At 43.4% G+C, this 26,257-nt stretch overlaps 1 protein-coding gene across 12 annotated transcripts in view; it reads left to right on the top strand.

Annotated features, from left to right (window-relative positions):
• camk2d1 (calcium/calmodulin-dependent protein kinase (CaM kinase) II delta 1) overlaps positions 1-26,257 on the top strand; it is a 119,793-nt gene that overhangs the window by 32,453 nt on the left and 61,083 nt on the right. The gene's annotated exons all lie outside the window — the stretch shown is intronic.

The following is a 26,257-nucleotide window of genomic DNA, read 5'->3' as shown; positions in this document are numbered from 1 at the left end:
TTTTTCCTATTTTGTTGCATTGCAACCTGTAATTTAAATAGATTTTTACTTGGATTTCATATAATGGACGTACACACAATAGTCCAAATTGGTGAAGGGAAATTTAAAAAATAACTTGTTTCAAAAAATTGTGTAAAAAATAAAAAGCGGGAAAGTGATGCGTGCATATTTATTCACCCCCTTTGTAATGAAGCCTAAATAAGATCCGGTGCAACCAATTACCTTCAGAAGTCACATAATTAGTTAGATTGCACACAGGTGGACTTTATTTTAGTGTCACATGATCTGTCACATGATCTCAGTATAAATCCACCTGTTCTGAAAGGCCACAAAGTCTGCTACATCACTAAGCAAGGGGCACCACCAAGCAAGTGGCACCATATAGGCCAATGAGCCCTCAAAACAGGTCAGGGACAAAGTTGTGGAGAAGTACAGATCAGGGTTGGGTTATAAAAAAATATCAGAAACTTTTAGATCATCCCACGGAGCACCATTTACATTTCTTATTAAAAAATAGAAAGAATATGGCACCAAAACAAACCTGCCAAGAGAGGGCCGCCCACCAAAACTCACGGACCAGGCAAGGAGAGAATTAATCAGAGAGGCAACAAAGAGACCAAAGATAACCCTGAAGGAGCTGCAAAGCTCCACAGAGGAGATTGGACAGATACTTCATAGGACCACTTTAAGCCGTACACTCCATGGAGCTGGGCTTTACGGAAGAGTGGCCAGAAAAAAAAGCCATTGTTTAAAGAAAAAAATAAGTAAAACACGTTTGGTGTTCGCCAAAAGGCGTATGGGAGACTCCCCAAACATATGGAAGAAGGTACTCTGGTCAGATGAGACTAAAATTTAGCTTTTTGGACAATGACCCTAAGCATACTGCTAAAGCAACATTCGAGTGGTTTAAGGGGAAACATTGAAATGTCTTGGAATGGCCTAGTCAATGCCCAGACTTCAATCCAATTGAGAATCTGTGGTATGACTTAAGTATTGCTCTACATCAGCAGAACCCATCCAAGTTGAAGGCGCTGGAGCAGTACCCCATAATGACAAAGCAAAAATACTTTTTATGAAATGTTTGCATATTTGAAATATTACATTTACATAACTATTCAGACCCCTTTACTCAGTACTTTGTTGAAGCACCTTTGGCAGCGATTACAGTGTCTTTCACTGAGGAGTGGCCTCCGTCTGGTCACTCTACCATAAAGGCCTGATTGGTGCTGCAGAGATGGTTGCCCTTCTGGAAGGTTATTGGTGGTTCCAAACTTCTTCCATTAAAGAATGATGGATGTCACTTTCTTCTTGGGGAACTCCAATACTGCAGACATTTTTTTTGGTACCCTTCCCCAGATCTGTGCCTCGGCACAATCCTGTCTCAGAGCTCTATGGACAATTTCTTCAACCTCATGACTTGGATTTTGCTCTTACATGTGCTCTCAACTGTGGGACCTTCTATAGACAGGTGTGCGCCTTTCCAAATCATGTCCAATCAATTGAATTTACCACAGGTGGACTCCAATCAAGTTGTAGAAACACCTGAAGGATGATCAGGATGCACCCAAGCTCAATTTTGAGTCTCATAGCAAAGAGTCTAAATACTTATGTAAATAAGGTGTTTCAGCTTTTAATTTTTTTAACATTTGCTAAAATGTCTAAACTTTTTGGGGTTTTTATGGGGTGCTGTGTGTAGATTGACGAGGAGCATGTTTAATTTAATCAGTTTTAGAATGAAGCTGCTACGTAACAAAATGTGGAAAAATGCACAGTATGTGAAGGTGTAGAAACGTGGGCAGGGTCTGTCACTGTGATGGTCCTCTCCTCTCTCTATGCCTTTGATGTTGACCTTAATCCTTCAAAGCCTGGTGTGTGTGTGTGTGTGTGAAGCACTACTGTATTTTACCCAATTTAATGTACCTGCTGCAATGACTTAAATTCTGTACACAGTGCATTGCATTGTTTACTTGTAACAGCAGAACTACGCATCTCTTTAGTGTAAGTAATCCCCCTTTGTTAAAGAGAAGTGCGTCTGAATCCTCTGCCCCCCTCCCTTCAAGAGTTCATCTGAAAGCCAGCCTTCTCTCAGCGAGCGAAGGATTAGAGAGGGAGGGAAGGAGCGAGAGACAGGGTAGAGGGGAGGGTGGAGGTTCCTAGCCTTAGCCCGCTGGCCTGACGCTAACATGAAAGGACAACGTTCCCTCTGGGTTGCCATGGAGACAGCTGTGTACCACGTCGTTTGGAGGTCATCGTCGCTGCCCACCGCCGTCCACACCACCACCACCACCACACACACCCACAAGTTGAGTTGCATTTACCCTAATGAAAGCGGAGAACGTATTTTCTCTGAACTTGTAGCATAGTTTTGTATGGATGTAAGCCTGAAGCAACACACAACGTCATTTTAAATCTACAATACAGAATGTCCCAATCGACACTAGATTACTTCAGCATGTTGGGTTTTTACCTTCTAATTTCTCCAGGGACCTAAAAGTAATATAACATACTGTATCGTGTTTCTCGAAAGGATGACGTCAGCTTCAATATTTCCATGCAGTTCTACGAGGCATTTTTTGTTTTTGACCAGATATCGCCATTCATAATGCTCCTCTAACTCTAGTTGTAATTAACATCTAGCTATTTTATACTTTTTCCATATTTCTGTCAGTGGTGCTTTTTTTTTACTACAGGGCCACAGTGTTACTCCAACCCTGCAGTCTTTGGAATGGCTGGGCCTTGTGTACATTTTAGTGGTCATGGAATGTTGAATGACTGGGCCAGCCAAATGACCCGAGTCATCGTAATAAGCATTCGAATAGCAACAAAAATTTGAATAAAACAATTTATAAGATACATTTTCTGCTGTCCTCCGCTCCAGAGTGCATGTGCTGCTATATACATATACAGTGCCTTGCGAAAGTATTCGGCCCCCTTGAACTTTGCGACCTTTTGCCACATTTCAGGCTTCAAACATAAAGATATAAAACTGTATTTTTTTGTGAAGAATCAACAACAAGTGGGACACAATCATGAAGTGGAACGACATTTATTGGATATTTCAAACTTTTTTAACAAATCAAAAACTGAAAAATTGGGCGTGCAAAATTATTCAGCCCCTTTACTTTCAGTGCAGCAAACTCTCTCCCGAAGTTCAGTGAGGATCTCTGAATGATCCAATGTTGACCTAAATGACTAATGATGATAAATACAATCCACCTGTGTGTAATCAAGTCTCCATATAAATGCACCTGCACTGTGATAGTCTCAGAGGTCCGTTAAAAGCGCAGAGAGCATCATGAAGAACAAGGAACACACCAGGCAGGTCCGAGATACTGTTGTGAAGACGTTTAAAGCTGGATTTGGATACAAAAAGATTTCCCAAGCTTTAAACATCCCAAGGAGCACTGTGCAAGCGATAATATTGAAATGGAAGGAGTATCAGACCACTGCAAATCTACCAAGACCTGGCCGTCCCTCTAAACTTTCAGCTCATACAAGGAGAAGACTGATCAGAGCTGCAGCCAAGAGGCCCATGATCACTCTGGATGAACTGCAGAGATCTACAGCTGAGGTGGGAGACTCTGTCCATAGGACAACAATCAGTCATATATTGCAAAAATCTGGCCTTTATGGAAGAGTGGCAAGAAGAAAGCCATTTCTTAAAGATATCCATAAAAAGTGTCGTTTAAAGTTTGCCACAAGCCACCTGGGAGACACACCAAACATGTGGAAGAAGGTGTCTGGTCAGATGAAACCAAAATTGAACTTTTTGGCAACAATGCAAAACGTTATGTTTGGCGTAAAAGCAACACAGCTGAACACACCATCCCCACTGTCAAACATTGTGGTGGCAGCATCATGGTTTGGGCCTGCTTTTCTTCAGCAGGGACAGGGAAGATGGTTAAAATTGATGGGAAGATGGATGGAGCCAAATACAGGACCATTCTGGAAGAAAACCTGATGGAGTCTGCAAAAGACCTGAGACTGGGACGGAGATTTGTCTTCCAACAAGACAATGATCCAAAACATAAAGCAAAATCTACAATGGAATGGTTCAAAAATAAACATATCCAGGTGTTAGAATGGCCAAGTCAAAGTCCGGACCTGAATCCAATCGAGAATCTGTGGAAAGAACTGAAAACTGCTGTTCACAAATGCTCTCCATCCAACCTCACTGAGCTCGAGCTGTTTTGCAAGGAGGAATGGGAAAAAATTTCAGTCTCTCGATGTGCAAAACTGATAGAGACATACCCCAAGCGACTTACAGCTGTAATCGCAGCAAAAGGTGGCGCTACAAAGTATTAACTTAAGGGGGCTGAATAATTTTGCACGGCCAATGTTTCAGTTTTTGATTTGTTAAAAAAGTTTGAAATATCCAATAAATGTCGTTCCACTTCATGATTGTGTCCCACTTGTTTATGATTCTTCACAAAAAAATACAGTTTTATATCTTTATGTTTGAAGCCTGAAATGTGGCAAAAGGTCGCAAAGTTCAAGGGGGCCGAATACTTTCGCAAGGCACTGTAATTACTAGAACGGGTGTCTCCATTCAAGTCAATGATGACATAATGGGTGGACCTGCGGCCATTGCGAGGAGCCTAGCAGGAAGTGTACTCATCAATATGTGCTGTGATTTGTTGATTCAACTCAACTGACATTACAAAAAATACATAACATTGTATGAGCCACATCAGTTATCATTTGAATGAAAATTCTACATTTAGTTGGAAATGACTACATCACAATACCAGGCAGCCATACAAGTTGATAAGTTGATATTTAACTTGTTTAATGTAGTCCGTTTGTAACTCCACTCACTACTTGTAGCTGTGTAGTCTGATTTGTGTTGTTGGTCTCGGCTAGCTTAATGTTCCAGTCGCTAGCTAGCTAGCGCTAACTCACGTGGCTGCTAGCTCCGTCATGAAAAGGGGCGTGAGGGAAGCTCTAGAATGTTAAGTAGTGTGAATGCTCGGGAGCAGACAATGTTGAAAAGTCATTTTTAGACATGTACTTAAATGTGGTTTTGTAATTCACTAAAACAAGCAGACAAGAAAATTGCGTTTGAAAAAAAGTAATGTTTTTGATGTGAGCCAATGGGGCAACCACGGGTTGTTTTTCCCACTGGCAGGCAGGGCAGTAACATTCTCTATTTAATACCAACTGGGACCATTGCAACTGTACTCATGATTTTTACCAGTCAAATTGCCAGGATTAGAGGTTCCAAGCACATTCTAGCCATTCTATTTCTGTGTGCTGCTGCAGGGAGGAGGAGGAGGAGGGGGGGGGGGGGGGGGGGGGGGGGGGTTGCCTAGGCATCTGAGACCGCATCTACCACCAGGCCATAAGATTGCTGAAATGCTAAACCTAGCTGCCTCCCTGTACATACTTGCACCTTAGAGACTATTTGCACCGGAGAGACCATATGACCTTTAGAAATTTTTTGCACTGACTACTAGAGAAAGACCGACATGTTTTTTCGTGCTCGATACTGATAGTTGTTTTTTTTGGGGGGGGCAAAACGTACCGATATATCATAAATATATTTTATGGCCTCCTGGGTTATGCAGTGGTCTAAGGCATTGCAGTGCTAGCTGTGCCACCAGAGACTCTGGGTTCGAGGCCATGCTCTGTCGCAGCCAGCTGCGACCTGGAGGTCCATGGGGCGACGCACAATTGGCCTAGCGCCGTCCGGGTTAGGGAGGGTTTGGCCGGTAGGGATATCCTTGTCTCATCGCGCACTAGCGATTCCTGTGGCGGGCCGGGCGCAGTGCATGCTAACCAGGTCGCCAGGTGCACGGTGTTTCCTCCGGCGCATTGGTGCGGCTGGCTTCCGGGTTGAATGCGCGCTTTGGTAAGAAGCAGTGCGGCTTGGTTGGGTTGTGTTTCGGAGGACGCATGGCTTTCGACCTTCGTCTCTCCTGAGCCCGTACGGGAGTTGTATCGATGAGACAAGATAGTAACTACTAACAGTTGGATACCACAAAATTGGGGAGGATAAAGGGGGTATAATTAAAAAATAAATAAATAATATAAATAAATAAATATATATCGCACACACACTCAGAACTCATACGCACACACACTCAGTCAATGCTGCTGTTCTATGATATACTATTGAGTCCACTACTCACTTCATTTGTAAATAGTGTATACAGTCCATTATTACTATGCATACTACCTCTTGTATTATTGATTCATGTACTGCGTTGAGGGAGCTAGCTCCATAGCGTTTTGCTGCACCTTTTCTTCCTGCTGTATGTGACGAATACATTTTGATTTTAATGCCAGGTTGTCCCGTCTTCAGTCAGCTGTAATTGCGACAGCTATAACATTTAGGGAAACAGAAAGGCATTACTTGTAATTATCGGGTAGGGTGAGACCGTGTTGATTTGTAGGCCTTGTTCTCTCTCTTTTTCTCCTCCTTTTGCATCCCTCGCTCTTTTCCTCTGATCATAACTTTGAACCACTTCCACCACCTCAAATGGCCCCCCAGGGCTTTGACAGTGAAAACAATGCAAAGCTTGAACCCTCCACATATTTGAATGTGGCTGGTGTTATCACAGGCAATTTGCATGTGCAGACACGAGGGAGGTATCCTATAATAGCCCTTTTAGAAAAACCATCACAGCCTGCTGTCTGTAATATAAACAGAGGTGTGTGTGTGTGTGTGTGACAGGGTGTCAGAATGGAGGGAGACATGGAGAGGGGTAAGAGCATAGACAGGAGAGGAAAATGAGAACTTTTGAAAGAGTATGGAGACAAGTGTACAGATGGACAACCCTGCCCAATCAATAAGGTGTTTTCTCACTGCTCTGTTTATGCGGCGGGCAGCTGCTGTGTGTACGTATAATCCCATCTCGACAAACCACTCCATTTCCGCCGTCTCGCAGCGATGACAATATGGATCACTTCATAACTCTGATTCTGTCAAGGACCATTTTTCCAAAGCTAAACATTAATCAGCGGTTAATCCAGCTCGATAACAATAGTGATTGCAGTTGGAGAGCTTTTAGCCAAATGGATCAATCCGGTCATGACTCTACTGGATCTCCTCCATTCTCACCGGAGAAATGTCAAATCAATGACGTGATTGTCCGACAGAGGCTTGCTTATGAAACGGACTAGAAGTTTGGGGAGGAAGTGCTGTTCTTTCTACACCGCGGGATAGCGACACTCCTTGTCTGTTACTGTGTGAAGTCTGTATCGACTCAAAGTAGTTGGGCCACTTCCACTTGGGCCACTTCCAACTACTTCCATCAAAGTAGTTGGGCCACTTCCACTTGAGTTAAGATATGGTGTCCTTTAAAGTTTCTTAAAAATACATCCAGTCCACTTCTAACTACTCCGAGGACTCCAGTTTGTACTGATATATTTGGATGGAGTTTGTGTAAAGCTCTTCTTCTCTACTTGTTAAGTTCACTTCTTTGGTGAGTTTCCTGATGATAAGATCTATGTTCATGATAAAAGACCCACGGAATAGGAATGTGTCAGTGTCATTCACTGCAGTCCTTCCACCCTTCAGAACTACCCTAACAGGAAACAAAAACGAAAAGAAGCAATTTGATGACTTTGTTCACTTGTCAAGTCTGCGAGGGCCTGCTGCCAGTGTTTTTGACATCTGAGAACTTTCCAGATGTCTTTGAGAGAGAGAGAGAGAGAGAGAGAGAGAGAGAGAGAGAGAGAGAGAGAGAGAGAGAGAGAGAGAGAGAGAGAGAGAGAGAGAGAGAGAGAGAGAGAGAGAGAGAGAGAGAGAGAGAGAGAGAGAGAGAGAGAGAGAGAGAGAGAGAGAGAGAGAGAGAGAGAGAGAGAGAGAGAGAGAGAGAGAGAGAGAGAGAGAGAGAGAGAGAGAGAGAGAGAGAGAGAGAGAGAGAGAGAGAGAGAGAGAGAGAGAGAGAGAGAGAGAGAGAGAGAGAGAGAGAGAGAAATACACTACGGAAAAAGAAGGAACAGCATGTCAGAAATCAGCTCAATGCAATTGAAGAATCCATAGACTCTAACCACTTCTGGGAAAATTGGAAAACACTAAACAAACAACAACAAGAAGAATTATCTATCCAAAATGGAGATGTATGGGTAAACCACTTCTCCAATCTTTTTGGCTCTATAACAAAGAATAAAGAGCAAAAACATATACATGATCAAATACAGATCTTAGAATCATCTATTAAAGACTACCAGAACCCACTGGATTATCCAATTACATTGAATGAGTTACAGGACAAAATAAAAACCCTCCAACCCAAAAAGGCCTGTGGTGTTGATGGTATCCTCAATGAAATGATCAAATATACAGACAACAAATTCCAATTGGCTATACTAAAACTCTTTAACATCATACTTAGCTCTGGCATCTTCCCCAATATTTGGAACCAAGGACTGATCACCCCAATCCACAAAAGTGGAGACAAATTTGACCCCAATAACTACCGTGGAATATGTGTCAACAGTAACCTTGGGAAAATCCTCTGCATTATTATTAACAGCAGACTCGTACATTTCCTCAATGAAAACAATGTACTGAGCAAATGTCAAATTGGCTTTTTACCAAATTACCGTACAACAGACCATGTATTCACCCTGCACACCCTAATTGACAACCAAACAAACCAAAACAAAGGCAAAGTCTTCTCATGCTTTGTTGATTTCAAAAAAGCCTTCGACTCAATCTGGCATGAGGGTCTGCTATACAAACTGATGGAAAGTGGTGTTGGGGGTAAAACATACGACATTATAAAATCCATGTACACAAACAACAAGTGTGCGGTTAAAATTGGCAAAAAACACACACATTTCTTCACACAGGGTCGTGGGGTTAGACAGGGATGCAGTTTAAGCCCCACCCTCTTCAACATATATATCAACGAATTGGCGCGGGCACTAGAAAAGTCTGCAGCACCCGGCCTCCCCCTGCTAGAATCCGAAGTCAAATGTCTGCTGTTTGCCGATGATCTGGTGCTTCTGTCACCAACCAAGGAGGGCCTACAGCAGCACCTAGATCTTATGCACAGATTCTGTCAGACCTGGGCCCTGACAGTAAATCTCAGTAAGACCAAAATAATGGTGTTCCAAAAAAGGTCCAGTCACCAGGACCACAAATACAAATTCAATCTAGACACTGTTGCCCTAGAGCACACAAAAAACTATACATACCTTGGCCTAAACATCAGCGCCACAGGTAACTTCCACAAAGCTGTGAACGATCTGAGAGACAAGGCAAGAAGGGCATTCTATGCCATCAAAAGAAACATAAATTTCAACATACCAATTAGGATTTGGCTAAAAATACTTGAATCAGTCATAGAGCCCATTGCCCTTTATGGTTGTGAGGTCTGGGGTCCGCTCACCAACCAAGACTTCACAAAATGGGACAAACACCAAATTGAGACTCTGCACGCAGAATTCTGCAAAAATATCCTCCGTGTACAACGTAGAACACCAAATAATGCATGCAGAGCAGAATTAGGCCGATACCCACTAATTATCAAAATCCAGAAAAGAGCCGTTAAATTCTACAACCACCTAAAAGGAAGTGATTCACAAACCTTCCATAACAAAGCCATCACCTACAGAGAGATGAACCTGGAGAAGAGTCCCCTAAGCAAGCTGGTCCTGGGGCTCTGTTCACAAACACAAACACACCCTACAGAGCCCCAGGACAACAGCACAATTAGACCCAACCAAATCATGAGAAAACAAAAAGATAATTACTTGACACATTGGAAAGAATTAACAAAAAAACAGAGCAAACTAGAATGCTATTTGGCCCTAAACAGAGAGTACACAGCGGCAGAATACCTGACCACTGTGACTGACCCAAAATTAAGGAAAGCTTTGACTATGTACAGACTCAGTGAGCATAGCCTTGCTATTGAGAAAGGCCGCCGTAGGCAGACATGGCTCTCAAGAGAAGACAGGCTATGTGCTCACTGCCCACAAAATGAGGTGGAAACTGAGCTGCACTTCCTAACCTCCTGCCCAATGTATGACCATATTAGAGAGACATATTTCCCTCAGATTACACAGATCCACAAAGAATTTGAAAACAAATCCAAATTTGAAAAACTCCCATATCTACTGGGTGAAATTCCACAGTGTGCCATCACAGCAGCAAGATTTGTGACCTGTTGCCACGAGAAAAGGGCAACCAGTGAAGAACACACACCATTGTAAATACAACCCATATTTATGCTTATTTATTTTATCTTGTGTCCTTTAACCATTTGTACATTGTTAAAACACTGTATATATATATATAATATGACATTTGTAATGTCTTTACTGTTTTGAAACCTCTGTATGTGTAATGTTTACTGTTAATTTTTGTTGTTTTTCACTTTATATTTTCACTTTGTATGTTGTCTACCTCACTTGCTTTGGCAATGTTAACACATGTTTCCCATGCCAATAAAGCCCTTGAATTGAGAGAGAGAGAGAGAGAGAGAGAGAGAGAGAGAGAGAGAGAGAGAGAGAGAGAGAGAGAGAGAGAGAGAGAGAGAGAGAGAGAGAGAGAGAGAGAGAGAGAGAGAGAGAGAGAGAGAGAGAGAGAGAGAGAGAGAGAGAGAGAGAGAGAGAGAGAGAGAGAGAGAGAGAGAGAGAGAGAGAGAGAGAGAGAGAGAGAGAGAGAGAGAGAGAGAGAGAGAGAGAGAGAGAGAGAGAGAGAGAGAGAGAGAGAGAGAGAGAGAGAGAGAGAGAGAGAGAGAGAGAGAGAGAGAGAGAGAGAGAGAGAGAGAGAGAGAGAGAGAGAGAGAGAGAGAGAGAGAGAGAGAGAGAGAGAGAGAGAGAGAGAGAGAGAGAGAGAGAGAGAGAGAGAGAGAGAGAGAGAGAGAGAGAGAGAGAGAGAGAGAGAGAGAGAGAGAGAGAGAGAGAGAGAGAGATTGAGATTGAGATTCTCTGCCTTCTCTCTGGATTGGCAGGAGGCCCATGGGAATTGTGGGCATTGGTGTTTTCAGGCTAGCATACCAAAATGAGCTGTTAGGCTGGCTTTGCTTTCCTGTGTAGGCCTGCGGAGTCTCATAAACATGATGAGTTCAAGTTTATGCTCAAGTCGTGGTCACGGTCTCTCCATAAACTTCGTGTAAACCTCACCCAATCTCTCACTCTTGCTATAGAAAGACCCCTGTGGTACTAATCCCTGGTTAATAACACGACACTGTACCACAACCGGGCAGCAGTTTTCTCCAAATCCACTGCTCTCCATCCAGCATGCAGCTTTATCCATATCGCGCCTCAAACACATGTCCGCTATCCCATCCATACACCCAGTCTGCCAGCGAGAGATATAACATCCAGAGCCTGGCCAGCTCTCAGCTAGGTGTCACTGCCAGGGGGACACTGTCAGCACTGTCCATGCTATCGCTCACCACCAGACACTCTTTCTCTCTTTTTCCCCTGGTGCTGATGACGTGGATGTGGATTTAAGGCAGCCCCCCCACACCTTTTGATTCAGAGGGGTGGGGTTAAATGCAGAAGACACATTTCAGTTGAAACTGTCTATTTATCGTGTGTGTGTGATCACCATTCTGCCATGCCAGGTGCCCTCCATTGAAATCCCATCAATGACACATTTAGTCACCTATGATGTGATGTACTGTAGTTTCTGTTTGTGATCCGAGGGCTTGTATAAGGCAAGGTGTTCATGATCAGTTAACTTAAAACCCGTGTGACGAGGTTAATGCATCGTCAGATAAGCTTTTTCATGTTTGTCATTAGTCATGCCAATGGAGTTTCCTATTGAGAGCAGCAGTAATATTTCACGGGATTGGTTGATACAGGGCAGTGAGAATCTAGTTTAATCTAGACTAAACTTTTATTGGACTCTCAGGGTTTCACCTTTTCATGTCCCGTAGTCTGTACAGTATTTAGTAGTTTATCCACTTGTCCTTCTGACAAGGAGGTGACTGAAAATGTTGTTTGATGCAAGAAACCACTTTGCAAGAAACCACTTTGCAAGAAACCACTTTGCAAGAAACCACTTTACTTTGCATGCCCCTGGCCGCCACAGTCGCTAGAGCCCGATGGGACTAGGACATCTCAGCCGGCCAAACCCTCAACTAACCCGGACGATGCTGTGCCAATTGTGAGCCACCTCATGGGTCCTCCCGTTCGTGGCCGGCTTGCGACACACCCCGGGATCGAACACGAATCTGTAGTGACGCCTCTAGCACTGATCAGTGCCTTAGACCACTGTGCCACTCGGGAAGCCCCCATACCGTTATTACAGAGAATCAGACAAATGATGCTACCCTCTGCCTATTGGCTACTTAGCATATTCAAGACCGTCTCAACATACAACACTGCCCCTTTCAGACATAAAAAAAGCTATTTACCTGACTGGCTTTTCAAAGAAGGCTAGAAATGCACACATTTCAACCACTCCCCCATTGTTAACTAGAAATAACTGGGCTAATAACTCACTAACTAGCAAAGAATATGAACAAGTGTGCAGCTCTCACTTTGATCTCATAACAAATGCATCTACTCAATACCACTCATCCTGTTGCCTAAACACAGTCCAGTTCAAAGTGAATGGCACAGATCCATATATGCCACTGGTGTACTGCAGCTCTGATCGGTTAAGGCACACCGGTCTGTGTAGAGTACAGGCCCGAGTTGTGCCTGTCAATGCAATAAATCCTACTCCAATGCGCTCTGCCTACAAGAATCTCTTGCAGAGATATTTTTGCATACTAATGCTTGCATAGTTTGTTTTGTTTCGGTATATTACATTGAAAGTGGCTAATATTGCGTTGATTTGTTTCCAATTCCCACAGTAGAGCGAAACGTTAATACTGTTAACTAAAGGGGAACGCTTTAGAAAGTTGAGTGAAGTTCAATCTCGTGCTTATCTGAGCGCTATTCATACACATTTCGGTTGAATGCATTGTTGTACAACTGACTAGGTTTTTCCCTTTCCCCTATTATCTAGCACATATGTAATGCAGGCCCATGTGTCTGATTTCCAGTCCATGTAATGTGTGCCATCACTAGTCATTTAGTTAAATCATTCAGTTTTCATGATCAAGGCTCTGCAAAGGGGTGTTGTCGTTGGTGCATGATGTTCACATCATTCAGTGGCGAGACACCCATCAGCCTTGTGGCTAGTTTGCCTCCTTGCTGGACCCAAACCACAAGTGTGCTGCTGTGCTCACTAAGGTGAGGTGTCAAGCTGTTTTCACACACAGCCCCTCCAGCTGTGACTCACACACTAAGCCATCCAAGTACTCTTCTACCGTAACGTTGATGAGGATACAGCGGCCATAGATGGCTACTACTGTACAGTACAGCCAGTGGAGGCTCCTCAGAGGAGGAAGGGGAGGACCATCCTCCTCAGTGAATTTCATAACAGTAGTGAAACTTTAGATACAACTACTAAATATATTCACGTCACCAAATGATTGATTTAAAACACACTGTTTTGCAATGGTCTACAGTAGCCTCAGCAGCACTATGTAGGGTAGCACCATGATGTAGCCAGAGGACAGCTAGTTTCTGTCCTCCTCTCGGTACATTGACTTCAATACAAAACCTAGGAGGCTCATGGATCTCACCCCCTTCCATAGACTTACACAGTAATTATGACAACTTCAGGCTGGAGGACATCCTCCGATCAGAGCTCTTGCAGCATGAACTGACATGTTCACCCAATCAAAGGATCAGAGAATGAATCTAGTACTAAAAGTAGAAGCTACAGCTCGCTAGCACTGCAGTGCATAACATGTTCACTCAAAGAGAAAGACAATAGTTGAACAGTTTTGATCAAATACATTTTTAGAGCGATTGTTCACTTACCTTGCGAATGCAGCTAGCTTGTTTATCCTACTCCGAGGGGGATGCTATGTTAGTTAGCTGGTTATGGCTATCCAACACTGGAACTCTTCCAAGTGTAACTACTTGCTGACTGTACACTACTGCATGATTGTAGCGGGTTTACTGGTGCGTTAGATCTAGTAGCTATGTGCACTATGGCATTAGCTAATTTGGGGACCGATGTAGGTTGTGTGTAGCGGTTATGATATGAAGGTTTGGCTTGGAAAGGTTTTTTTGTCTGGTCACAGACAGCTGATGTGTTGTGCACTGAAGTCCACAAGCGAAGGGAAAAGGTGAGAGGAGGAGAGTGCATAGATGTGAGAAGGAATTATGCAATGAGCAAAGTGATCATGCTGTTTTTATGTGGCTGCTATGAAAGTGAACTGTGTTTGCGTGGGATCAGGGGTGTATTCATTCTGCCGATTCTGTTGAAAAACCATTCTTAAACTGAACCAAATGGGGATAAACATACCTGAATTTGTCCAATAGAAAATCTCGTTAGATGTAGACAAGAGTGTGCAAGGCGGGTACTGTCACCGTACTAAAATTTTCTCTCGACCTGTTATAAACTATCATTCATAGTCTAGGTTGTAGCAACTTCATGATGGTTATAGGGACATTTTGAGTATCATGTAGTAGCGAAGATTTAACGAAGATTTGGATATGGAAATGTGATTGGCCTATAATGTTTACTCACAATGTAATCCCAAGAGTTAACTCCTAAGGAGTCAAACGCAACACTAATTTAAATGGTCCCATTTGAGGTGTAAGGGTGTATAAATCTCATTTACATATTTCTTGCTGTGTCATATAATGGTGGCTTGAAATAGGCTTGGGCGCTATCCAGATTTTCACCCTGGGATTTACGGTATTACCGGCATAGCACACAAGGGGGCACTAAAAACAACAGATATTGAAACAAACAATTATAAAAATCAAACTCCAAAAAAGCAAATGACAAATATGACAATGATGCCCCTCCCACATCTGTGCATACTCCATAGTTTTAACTCCCTGACTCTGTTTACTCATCATTTATCAACACTATCGCTTTGAGGGTTAAGATAAATTGACACTAGTGGAGTTAACTCTGTGATTTCAACTCTGTGTACTAGGTATGCAGGTTTTTTTGCTCCAAAAATTATATTATAGTTTTTACCCCTCATTTGTGCTGTGATTTCTGATGTGGGTTATTTTAATATCTTATCTCCATCACACACTGCCGCCCACGTCTATATTCCTACCACAGCTATTCTGGAGTCCTGCTGAGGCTGCCACACAGCTCTCTCTCTCTCTCTCTTCATCTCTCTGCCTCGCTCTCCCCGTACCTCTCTCGCTCACTCTGCCTCTTTCGCTGTTTAATTTGTCTATTTCGATATTTCTTTATCTATTTATGACATGTTCTGTCGCTGATCAACTGGGAGCAACAGATGGACTGACTCCCTCTTTCCCTCAAATCCCTTTCCACTGTCTTTTTATTTTTCCCCTCTGTCAGTCATTTGTCTCGTTCCAGTCTGTGTGTCACTCTCTCACACCTGTTTTGGTTCTCCTTCCCTCTTCTCTCTGTCTCCACCTGTACATCATTCTTTGGCTTGTTTTACGATGGTCATGCCATGGATCATTTAGCTATTTGATTTAAAAGTTTAGGACCATGTTAGCTATCCAAAAAAGTAAATAATATTTGATAAAATATTTGGTCTTTATTACTATAGCCCATAGAAACGCATCGAACGCACAGTCACAAATGGCAAAAAATATATCTAGGAGATATAAGAAAGCTCAGGAAATATATTTTTGGATACATACACTCTATGGCCTGCTCGTCAAACATCTCTAATTTCCAAAACCATGAGCATTAATATGGAATTGGTCCACCCTTTTGCTGCTATAACAGCCTCCACTATTCTGGGAAGGCTTTCCTCTAGATGTTGGAACATTGCTGAGGGGACTTGCTTCCATTCAGCCACAAGCATTAGTGAGGTCGGGAACTGATGTTAGGAGATTAGGCCTGGCTCACGGTCTGCGTTCCAATTCATCCCAAAGGTGTTTGATGGGGTTGAGGTCAGGGCTCTGTGGAGGCCAGTCAATTTCTTCCACACCAATCTCGACAAACCATTTCTGTATGGACCTCGCTTTGTGCACGGGGACATTGTCATGCTGAACAGCAAAAAGCATTCCTCAAACTGTTGCCAGAAAGTTGGAAGCACAGAATCATATAGAATGTAATTATATGCTGTAGCTTTAAGATCTTCCTTCACTGGAACTAAGGGGCCAAGCCCAAACCATTATTCCTCCTCCACCAAACTTTATAGTTATAACTATGCATTCGGGCAGGTAGTGTTCTCCTGGCATCCCCCAAACCCAGATTCATCTGTCGGACTGCCAGATGGTAAAGCGTAACTTGTCAGTCTGGAGAATGTGTTTTTAAACTGCTCCAGAGACCAATGGTGGGAGCTTTACACCACCCCAGCCAACACTTGGCTGCTCGGCCATGGAACCCCATTTCATGAAGCTCCCGATGAACAGTTCTTGTGCTGACGTTTCTTCCAGAGGCAGTTTGGAACTTGGTAGGGAGTGTTGCAACCGAGGACAGCACTTGGGTGTCCCGTTCTGTGAGCTTCTGTGGCCTAACACTTCGCGGCTGAGCCGTTGTTGTTCCTAGACATTTCCACGTCACAATAACACCACTTACAGTTGACCGGGGCAGCTCTAGCAGGGCAGAAAGTTCACTAACTGACTTGTTGGAAAGGTGGCATGGTATGACGGTGCCACATTGAAAGTCACTGAGCTCTTCATTAAGGTCATTCCACTGGCAATGTTTGTCTATGGAGATTGCATGGCGGTGTGCTCGATTTTATACACCTGTTAGCAACAGGTTTGGCTGAGATCGCAAAATATTAAGCAGTGTCCACATACTTTAACCACAAATTTTTGTTGGCACAAAACTACTTCCATTCTTCCATTCGTTTGTTTGGCTTACATTCAGACTAGTCCTGTGACACTTGTGCGGGTCTTAGAACAAAACGGAGGACACCATCGTGCTCATGAGTTTCCCTTTCCATAGTGGTGTCATATTAGTTCGTAGCTCAAACGGTTCAGACACTACAGCAGAAGTTGGCACATTAGCATTACCGACTTCAGACGAGTCCCTTGAAACTTGTGGGGGTCGTAGAGCAAAATGGAGAACTCCATCGTGTTTGTGAGAGTCTCCCCTTTCCAGGCCAAACCGTTCAGACGAGACTGATTTTTTTTACGAGAGATTTTTGGGATGTCTCGTGGTATGACAAACACAGCTGTAGCTCGGTCACCTTCCACTGCAGACTTGGAAGGCCAGCATATGTGGATGCAGTGGATTGAGACTGATATCTCTAGCTTAAACTGATGGATTTTGATGGGCATTTTTTAAAATGTTACTTAGATTGACGCACGGCTGCGTCAATAGACTCTTAAGGATTACTACCTGTGATCTGACACATTGCAGGTGGAAGTGGCGGCCGAGGCTTAAGGCCTACCCTTTGCAACACTTTATTTTCGCTGCCTTGGCAACACAGCCAATTTGCCACCTCTCCCATATTTCAGCCAGCACTGCTCGTGTGTAGTGTGGCCTTTGTTAAAGTTGGTCTGCTGCTCTGGCCATTGTGTGGTTTGTATCGATGCGACGGTGTGGGCCAGGGCTCAAGATAAGAGAGTAAGATCCTCTTTAGGAGAATGGATTGGGGCTTTAGCCACATCTAGTGTGTGTGTGTGGGCGTTCAGTGTGTTTAGGCAGGTGTGTGTGTACACGTGCCTGCCTGCTGGCTGTTTGGAGCAGATACAAGATTGGTGTTTAGTGTCTGGGTCTTTGCCCGTGGATGCCTTACTGAGATGCACTACCGGAGTGTGGACTGAATACTGAACCGGGCCGACAGGGAAGGCTGGCCTACCTCTCTGTGTGACTGGGGATCACCATCAGTGTTTAGGAAAGGGCCGTTGCCCTCAAAGGATGCAGACACGCATACAGACTCTTGCATAACATTCTGTATTCATGCTAGCATACACATTTCCAGTCATTCATAACATTGAAATGAACATAAATCCACTCCATTCATTAATTAGTTCATTAATTCAGGCATTTATACATCCAGTCACTCATTGGCTCATTTGTTCATTTGTTCATTCATTTATTCACCCACTTACTCAATCCATTTGCATAAATATTTTTGACTACTTATCACTTTCTACATCTCACCCCCTCCATCTTTGCTGCCCTTCCTGTGCCTCCTGCCATCTCTCCTTTTTTTTTCTTCTCAACACATTTGTTTGTTACGCAAAGCTGTAGCTCTCTGTGTCCCATCAATCCCTCTGCCAAGAAACGGGTGGACATCTTTTTTTGTTGTTGTTGCATAATGCAGTATTTCCTCCCTGGTCTATGATGAATAACATTCTGTAGCATTAATACACGCTTAGTTTTTTGTCAGCATCATTACGATTATAGAAAAAGTGTTTAACTGCCTGTATCCTTAATACGTGCTCCGCCTTTTCCTTCTTGTAATTATAGAAGATAGTTTTATGTGCCTGTACGTTTAGCACTTGCATACTCTCCTACGTGCTCAGAACATTTATGGCAACAGACCATTGGGCATAAAAGTTCAGAACGTATGGAAGCGTAGATTTTGAAACACTTTGGAGTGCTGATTTTAGTGGTCTGGGTCTGTCCGAAAGAGACCGTCTGCGTATCAACTAGTCCGTGTATGGCGTAACAGACCGTCTCGCCCCTGGGAATCAGAGCTTTAAGGAGGGGGCTGAAGGAGAGTGGGAAAGTGACACACACACACACACACATTGGCATTACATCGACACTGTGCACTGAGTCACTGTTCCTGCCAAGGGTCGAGAGAGCGTTGACTAAGACCACACACACACTAGAAAAGTCTCTTCCTCTCGATATTCAGTCAAGTCATCTGACAAACACACTATATACTGACCTCAACTTGACTCGCCCCTCCCCAGGCCCTTCAGCAACATATTTGAGCGTGTGTACACACACACTTTCACTCATAGTTTTTTTGTCCAAAGAGCTCATAGCAAATGCCGTAGGTTGCACTGGGTATTATGTTATATATGAAGAATTGACCAGCATTACATTCGGTACCTCAATAATGTCTCTCCAATGGCTTAGCTGTGTTATGATGAGGATTCTCGGGTCAGATTCTCTCCATTACTATGACTCCTCCCATTGCCCTTTTGTCTGCTAGGATCTGTATAGTCAGCTGCACCGATTTTAAATGTTTATTCATTTATTTTAATATTGATGATAAAAAAGATTATGCGGATGGATCTGCAACACAGGGTCTTGGGCTGCTGTGGTGTCACACACCATGGATGAGCAGCACATTGTCATAGAAAGGCTCATTCACACCCAGAGTAGGTTAGTGCGGCGGAGTCATCTTTACCGTATTCATGAGGCCCGGGGGTACCCAGGTGTGCCCATCTATCTGGGGCGAGCCTCTGGTCTTTAGGGGGATAGGGATGGTAAAGGGAAATGCCGGTCTTCATTTGTATCTGCCAGTGTTTGTGTGTGTGTGTGTGTGCGCGCACGCCATGGGTCTTCATTTGTATTTACCAGTGTGTGTGTGTGCGCGCCATGGGTCTTCATTTGTATTTACCAGTGTGTGTGTGTGCGCGCCATGGGTCTTCATTTGTATTTACCAGTGTGTGTGTGTGCGCGCCATGGGTCTTCATTTGTATCTGCCGGTGTTTGTGTGTGTGTGTGCGCCATGGGTCTTCATTTGTGTGTGTGTGCCATGGGTCTTCATTTGCATACTTCCCTGCCGCGTTATCGGTTTTATAAAACCGACTTAAGTGTTGTAATGGGGCTTATTTTCAGTGGCAACTGATTCAGGCTCATCAGTTTCTCTTGCAAAGTGTTGTAAAAACACAATGTCTTCTAGCGATAAACGGCGCACCATTTATTTGAATGGACCAGTCTGCATTTGAAATGGCCCTTTTTTTAATGACGGACTACCCAGGATTCTCTGCTGCTTTCAGGGGGGCTTGCACTCGTTCCCCTCTTAAGAAGCTTTCTCTCCGTCGTTTGTTTGCTCTCGCTTTTAAAGTAGAGCTGTTTGTTCTTTTTTTTTTTCAGGAAAATAATTGGCTCTCTATTTTAAATCAGTCTGGCTGTGCTGCCAAGGATGAGACGGTATAAAGTAAGGTCTCCCGGAGGAACGGGGGAAAGAGGCGAGGAAGTGTCAACCACACACTTCCTCGCATCCAATCAGAGAAGAAAGAAACCGATGAATTGGCCTCTTCAAGGCATTGGGGACTGAGAATCGACTGGACCTGAGGGAGTCAGCGGCACCAGATGTGCTATGATTTCCGTCAAGTTAGTGACAGAGGGAGGGGTTTGATTGCAGTGAAAATAGCTGCTGCCTGCCCCCGTTTCTCAGGCCTGACAGCACTCTCTCTCTCTCACTGCTCATCTGGGGATGACTGACGCTAAATAGGGATGACTGACGCTAAATAGGTCAGCTCCAGGGTGAATCACACAACACTGTTTTAGTTGTGCTGCTAATGTTTAAAATCACACCGCTTCGAATCGTTAGTGAGAGAATGATGGCTATTCATACTCTTTGTGTGTCACGATTTTATGGTGATTCAGACCAATTGGATCCTGTTATTTACATGGTCGTTTATAGAAATTGGATTGGTGAACTGTAGTGATCTTGAAAATCATGTTTTTGCGTATGTTTGTGGAGAAAATATGGATGTTTACATGGTCTTTCTGTCTAGACCCATTTTAAATCCCCATGTCATTAAAAGGTTGTAAATGTAAATTGGGTACCGTAACTCCTCATTTGAAATCCATTATCCTTTACATTAGAGCAATTGACTAAAGCCATATAGAATTAAATCAAGGATAGTGAGAATGAAAACTTGGATGGTTGAGCTACTGGAGGTGAGCAGCACTCTAAATCCTGTTATGTCACAGATTCGGCGACGTGGGGGAATGGGAGCATGCCAAAGTCAGCCTGGCGACCGGGATTACCGCCTTGTAAAAGCACATCGGATAGGTGTGATTGGGATTAGACGTTTGTGAAACAAGACGTGATTGGAGGGATCTTTTAGTGACGCTCCCTGATCACATCTAGCTCGAGTAGTGGGGATTAGAACCGTGCAAATGCACATCTGATTGGAGGAGCACCAATTTTTACAGGCCTGTAAAAGCAAGTCTGATTGGAGATGTGGATGTTAGGAAATTGCACCTGATTGGTGTTTTGTGGGATTAGGATGTTTTGGAATCCGATTGGATGAGAAAGTATCAGAGCCCTGTGAAGTTCAGGTTTGATCAAAGACGGTGGATTAGAGATGGACAAATGGTGTTAAATATATCCTGTTATCTCTAGAGAAATCCTTCAAGGAATCAGGCATTGTCGAATATGGCTCAAATGAGACACACGGAGGAGGCATGCACAAGACATACACACTCACAGATTCCCTGACATATGGGTAGCATTGCTCTGGCATTAACCAATTGGATTGATGAGGATTTGTTAATTGACCCAGTTACACACACTCCCTCAATACCTGCCTGGCATGCACCAGTTCTGAGCCATTGAGCTTCCTCTGCAGGTGAAAGACGGAAGTGGACTACCCTCCGATATAATTGCCTATGGCGCTGCCTATGGAATTCCCCATGCATGCACCTTTCACAAGACATGTAACCTGTATTTACCTTCGCCATACATTTCAAATGTCACAGCAAGAAAGGGCCTCTTCAACTCCCTGCACATCATGGTTGACAGTGGCTTACATGCAGGGTTGGAGTCATTTCAATTCGAGTTAATTTGAGAAGTACCCTGACATTTTTATTTATTTTTGAACCACCTGCGCTTTCCTACACCCTTTGTCCCTGTCACTCTGCCGTCGACCTCGGGCTCACACAGAGAAGCCAAGGTGAATGTGTTGTTATGCCAAAGTTTTTCCTCAAACATTAATACACTATATATGCAAAAGTATGTGGACACCCCTTCAAATTAGTGGATTCGGCTATTTCAGCAACACCCACTGCTGACGGGTGTATAAAATTGAGCACACAGCCATGCAATCTCCATAGACAAACATTGGCAGTAGAATGGCCTTACTGAAGAGCTCAGTGACTTTCGATGTGGCACCGTCATGGCCTGCCACCTTTCCAACAAGTCAGTTTGTCAAATTTCTGCCCTGTTAGAGCTGTCCCGGTCAACTATAAGTGTTGTTATTGTGAAGTGGAAACATCTAGAAGCAACAACGGCTCAGCCGAGAAGTAGGAAGCCACACAAGCTCACAGAACGGGACCGGCGAGTGCTGAAGCGTGCAAAAAATCATCTGTCCTCGGTTGCAACACTCACTACTGAGTTCCAAACTGCCTCTGGAAGCAACGTCAGCACAAGAAATGTTCTTCGAGACCTTCATGAAATGGGTTTCCATGACCGAGCAGCTGCACACAAGCCTAAGATCACCATGCGCAATGCCAAGCATCGGAAAGAGTGGTGTGAAGCTTTCCGCCATTGGACTCTGGAGCAGTGGAACCGCGTTCTCTGAAGTGATGAATCACGCTTCACCATCTAGTAGTCCAACGGATGAATCTGAGTGTGGCGGATGCCAGGAGAACATTACCTACCCCTATGCATAGTGCCAACTGTAACATTTGGTGGAGAAGGAATAATGGTCTGGGGCTGTTTTTCATGGTTTGGACTAGTCCCCTTAGTTCCAATGAAAGTAAATATTCATGCTACAGCATTCAATGAGATTCAAGACGATTCTGTGCATCCAACTTTGTGGAGTTTTAGGTTCTGAACTAACAGAGTAAAAACAAATGGATGACTACAGGAAGCCCAAACCAAGTTTATTCAACCACTGGGCCATACAGCTGCAAAGACAACATGCAAGTCACACAAGCATTTTTTACCTCCCAATTAGGCGGAGTCATCTCCTTTCATGTCTAAGATAGACAGTCCTTCTCTATTAGGCAGAAACCCAGTGGGTTCCTCTTTCTGGTATTGTCATGGCCATGCTTAAGTCTAGGACCCTCATGGGTGTGTGTGAGAGAGAGGACTATAATCAGATGGCCTTCGGGTTGGGCCCCTGTGAGCCCCTCCTCCCAACAGTGTCTTCTCCCCATCTGTTGACCTTATCTCGAGTTGAGTTCAACCCTCATTGTCCTGCTTCCTCAGCAACTGGTCTGCCTTATCAAGAACTGAAACTAGGCTGTTGCCTCTTTGCCTCCCTCTTTAGGAACATTCATGATCAGCAATAACATACAGTTGAAGTCGGAAGTTTACATACACTTAGGTTGGAGTCATTAAAACTCGTTTTTTAACCACTCCACAAATTTCTTGTTAACAAACTATAGTTTTGGCAAGTCAGTTAGGACATCTACATTGTGCATGACACACATAATTTTTCCAACAATTGTTTACAGACGGATTATTTGACTTATAATTCACTGTATCACAATTCCAGTGGGTCAGAAGTTTACATACACTTAGTTGACTGTGCCTTTTAACGATCTTGAGAAATTCCAGAAAAAGATGTCATGGCTTTGGAAGCTTGTGATAGGCTAGTTGACATAATTTGAGTCAATTGAAGGTGTACCCATGGATGTATTTCAAGGCCGACCTTCAAACTCAGTGCCTCTTTGCTTGACATGGGAAAATCAAAAGAAATCAGCCAAAATTGTAGACCTCCACAAGTCTGGTTCATCCTTGGGAGCAATTTCCAAAAGCCTGAAGGTACCATGTTCATCTGTACAAACAATGGTACGCAAGTATAAACACCATGGGACCACACAGCCACCATTTCTCAGGAAGAAGACACGTTCTGTCTCCTAGAGATGAACGTACTTTGGTGCGAAAAGTGCAAATCAATCCCAGAACAACAGCAAAGGACCTTGTGAAGATGCTGGAGAAAACAGGTACTAAAGTATCTATATCCACAGTAAAACAAGTCCTATATCAACATAACCTGAAAGGCCCCTCTGGTCTGCTTCTTCATTACTGAGGGGCCTTTCAGGTTATGTCGATATAGGACTTGTTTTACTGTGGATATAGATACTTTAGTACCTGTTTTTCTGGGATTGATTTGCACTTTTCGCACCAAAGTACATTCATCTCTAGGAGACAGAACGTGTCTTCTTCCTGAGAAATGGTGGCTGTGTGGTCCCATGGTGTTTATACTTGCGTACCATTGTTTGTACAGATGAACAACTGCCATAAAAAAGCCAGACTACAGTTTGCAAATGCACATTGGACAAAGATTATACTTTTTAGGGAAATGGCCTCTGGTCTGATGAAACAAAAATGGAACTGTTTGTCCATAATGACCATCATTATGTTTGGAGGAAAAAGTGGGAGGCTTGCAAGCCGAAGAACACCATCCCAACTGTGAAGCACAGGGGTGGCAGCAGCATGTTGTGGGAGTGCTTTGCTGCAGGAGGGACTGGTGCACTTCACAAAATAGATGGCATCATGAGGATGGAAAATTATGTGTATATATTGAAGCAACATCTCAAGACATCAGTCAGGAAGTTAAAGCTTGGTCGCAAATGGGTCTTCCAAATGGAAAATGACCCCAAGTATACTTCAAAAGTTGTAGCAAAATGGCTGAAGGACAACAAAGTCAAGGTATTGGAGTGGCCGTCACAAAGCCCTGACCTCAATCCTAAAGAAAATGTGTGGGCAGAACTGAAAAAGCGTGTGCAATTTATTGTGGGAAGCTTGTGGAAGGCTGCCCAGAAACATTTGACCCAAGTTAAACAATTTAAAGGCAATGCTACCAAATGAGTGCATGTGAACTTCTGACCCACTGAGAATGTGAAGAAATAAATAAAAACTGAAATAAATCATTCTCAACTCTTTTTCTGACATTTCACGTTCTTAAAATAAAGTGGTGATCTTAACTGACCTAAGAAAGGGATTTTCTTACTAGGATTAAATGTCAGGAATTGTGAAAACTGAGTTTAAATGTATTTGGCTAAGGTGTATGTAAACTTCCGTCTTTAGCTGTATATGAATAGAATAGGTACGTTCTTCTGTCCCTTTTCCCACTCAGTAACTTTCCACACACCTAGTTCATCTTTACCCTCCCTTGACCCCTAACATGTACATTCCTTATACATGTTAAGTAATTAATAAGTTCTAGTATGGTAACATGAATAAGTATATTTCAAGCTAGAATCCAACAGGCCCTTTCCTGTTCCAGCATGACAATGCCATGGTGCACAAAGTGAGATCCATACAGATATGCTTTGTCGAGATCGATGTGGAAGAACTTAACTTGCCTGCACAGAGCCCTGACCTCAACCCCATCGAACACCTTTGGGATGAATTGGAACGTCGACTGCGAGCCAGGCCTATATCACCCAACATCCAATGCTATTGTGGCTGAATGGAAGAAAGTCTCTGCAGCAATGTTCCAACATTTAGTGGAAAGTCATCTGAGAAGGGTGGAAGCTGTTCGAGCAGATATTCGGGGACCAACTCCATATTAATGCCCATGATTTTGGAATTATATGTTTGGTCATGTATTGTATATGTTTAACACGTCCGCCATTTTAATTCTACAAACTGGGGTCCTTCAGCGCAGCTCTCTTCAGTTGAATTCAGAATTAGCTCCCCTCTTGGTTTGAGCTACCAGGTGGATATTTCCTCTCAACTTTTTTTCCATCCAGCGTCTTGATTTATCTATGAAGGACACGCCACATTAAACTCTGTGAAAAGGAATTTTGTTCATTTCCTGGTTCTGCCGGCTGAATTTATTAACGATAAATAATTCGGTGGTTGCGGCGGTCGGCCTCTTGTAAGATGAAAGAGGAACCTGGAGGAATTGGAGTTCTGCCTCGCTGTGACGCTTGCTGTACAATGAATAAGCTGGGTGAATTTTAAACTGTTTTAAGTGGTTCTCAAATACTTACTCGTAGTGACTTTAATAAATGAATGTCCCCCTCATCATGGGGTAACCTACTAGTTCGTTGGACGGGACTTGGATTCAATAATTGTGTTGAAATTAGTTGCACGTGATATTGACATGTCAATTATCTCACGTCACAAATAATAAACAAATCTTAGTGTTAGGGCTGCTCAAAGCCCGCTGTCATACGTGTTGCAGTGAGCTGATATCTTGTTGGCAGCGTGATGAGACAGCTTATGTAAACAAGATCAGTCTAAATTTCTGGTTCACCAAAGAGGCCAACTTTAAGTGACTCCATTGTAGTAGTAATGTATAATAACCAGGCATCAACTGTAGCTCATTGATTCTGGATATTTGATCATGTTATGAATGTGTTGACTCTGCTCTCGTACTGAGAAGGGAATGGAACGTGGAAGCAACAGGGAATGTCTTTTTGTGTGGTCACAGGAATGTGAAAACGGGAGAAAAGATGACACTTACTCACCCTTAACCACAAGGCGAGGGAATGCCACGGGCCCTCGAG

This window comes from Oncorhynchus mykiss, chromosome 9 (genome assembly GCF_013265735.2).
Source record: "Oncorhynchus mykiss isolate Arlee chromosome 9, USDA_OmykA_1.1, whole genome shotgun sequence".
Taxonomy (NCBI): domain Eukaryota; kingdom Metazoa; phylum Chordata; class Actinopteri; order Salmoniformes; family Salmonidae; genus Oncorhynchus; species Oncorhynchus mykiss.
This window is presented reverse-complemented; position numbering and strand designations above follow the sequence as displayed.